This window comes from Tachyglossus aculeatus, chromosome 4, assembly GCF_015852505.1.
Source record: "Tachyglossus aculeatus isolate mTacAcu1 chromosome 4, mTacAcu1.pri, whole genome shotgun sequence".
Lineage (NCBI taxonomy): Eukaryota > Metazoa > Chordata > Mammalia > Monotremata > Tachyglossidae > Tachyglossus > Tachyglossus aculeatus.
Window position 1 is genome coordinate 35595208 of NC_052069.1, and position 2186 is coordinate 35597393.

Here is a 2186-nt window from a genome sequence, read left to right on the forward strand (position 1 = left end):
TGTGGACTCTAGAGCGAAGGGCAAAGAGGGCTGGGAGGAAGCTGATGCAGTTGTCAAGTTGAAATGTGACAAGTGCTTGGCCCAGAGGGCGGCAGTTAGAAGGGAGAGCATGGGGCAGATTCTGGGGATGTTGCAAAAAAAGACTCAACAGGATTTGGTAATTGACTGAATCTATGGGTTGAAAGATAGAAAGGAGTCAACGATAATACCAATATTGCAAGCTTGAGAGACAGGTGGATGGTGGTGTTGTCCACAGTGATTGGAAAGTTAGGGGAAGGAAGGGGTTAGGATTAGGGTTGAGTTATGAGGGTGTTAGCCTTCCAAAGGGAAGCAGCGTGGCTCAGTGGAAAGAGCCTGGGATTTGGAGTCAGAGGTCATGGGTTCAGATCCCGGCTACACCAATTATCAGCTGTGTGACTTTGCGCAAGTCACTTAACTTCTCTGTGCCTCAGTTACCTCATCTGGAAAATGGGGATTGAGACTTTGAGCCCTACGTGGGACAACCTGATCTCCTTGTAATCTCCCCGGTGCTTAGAACAGTGCTTTGCACATAGTAAGTGCTTAATAAATGCCATTATTATTATTATTATTAACCTCTCAGGGTCACACCTGGAGAATTTCCAGTACTATACCAGTCTCGGCTAGAGGAGGGAGAGTCAAGCAGAGGCATATTCATTCCATTCCTAGCTTGGGCAGTGGCTAGCGAGTGGAAGGCAATCTGCTACTTGTCAAAATAATGATAATAATTATGGTATTTGTTAAGCACTTACTATGTGCCAAGCACTATTCTAAGCACTGGCGTAGTTACAAGGTAATCAAGTTGTCTCATGAGGGGCTCACCATCTTAATCCCCATTGTACAGATGAGGTAACTGAGGCACAGAGAAGTTAAGGGGCTTGCCCAAGGTCACACAGCAGACCAGTGGCAGAGTCAGGATTAGAATCCATGACCTCTGACTGTGCTCTTCCCACTAAGCCACACTACTTCTCTAAACTCGAGACTCAAAACTCACTTGTGCTGGGCAGCAGCGGCATGGGAGTCAGGGGTAGGAAGCAGTGGTAAACCATTTCCGTATTTGTACCAAGAAAACTCTATTGATCCACTATTGATGATGATTATGATGATGGCATTTGTTAAGCGCTTACTGTGTGCAAAGAACTGTTCTAAGCGCTGGGGAGGATCCAAGGTGATCAGGTTGTCCCGTGTGGGGTTCACAGATTCATTGCCATTTTACAGATGAGGTAACTGAGGCTCAGAGAAGTTAAGTGACTTGCCCAAAGTCACACAACTGACAAGTGGTGGATCCGGGATTTGAACCCATGACCTCTGACTCCCAAGTCTGAGTTCTTTCCAGTGAGTCACGCTAAGATGTGGGTCGGAGATGACTCGACAGCATAAGACAAGATAAGAGGCAAGGGGGTTGGTGGGAGCATGAGTACCTTAGTGCTTAGAAGCAGCGTGGCTCAGTGGAAAGAGCCCAGGCTTTGGAATCAGAGGTCATGGGTTCAAATCCCAGTTCTGCCAACTGTCAGCTGTGTGACTTTGGGCAAGTCACTTAACTTTTCTGTGCCTCAGTTACCTCATCTGAAAAATGGGGATTAAGACTGTGAGCCCCCTGTAGGACAACCTGATCACCCTCTAACCTCTCCAGCGCTTAGAACAGTGCTTTGCACATAGTAAGTGCTTAATAAATGCCATCATTATTATTATTATTATTATTATTAGTGGCTGAGGACTGATGCAGAAATGTTCAAGTGACAGAAGCAGGTGAAATGCGTTGGAGAGATGAGTTAAGTGACTTGCCCATGGTCACACAGCAGACAGGTGGTGGAGCCAGGATTCGAACCCATGACCTCTGACTACAAAGCCCGTGCTCTTTCCACTGAGCCATGCTAGAGAAAAGATAAGTGTGGGGAAGAGAGCAGACTGAACAATTAATATCATTTACAAAGCACTTATTGTGTGCTGAGCACGTACTAAGCACTTAGACGACTACAGTAATCAGCTAGTTCAAAACACAAAAGTAGTTGCCCAAAAAGATTATTATTTGGGCAATAACAGTAGTTTAGGGAAGGCAAAAATGTAATTAACTGTTGGTTGGATCTAGTCCCTAAAATGCTTACTATAGAGATCACCCTAGAGTAAATTCTCGGTAAATACTATTGATTCATTGATTGTTAATATGA

The 2186-nt window shown here is 45.2% G+C and overlaps 1 non-coding gene across 1 annotated transcript; it reads left to right on the forward strand.

The window, feature by feature from the left end:
- The first annotated feature begins 591 nt into the window (after positions 1-591).
- On the forward strand, positions 592-729 carry LOC119927887. The gene has a single exon (XR_005450853.1). It is a non-coding gene; the product is annotated as a small nucleolar RNA SNORA7 (small nucleolar RNA).
- Positions 730-2186: the final 1457 nt, after the last annotated feature.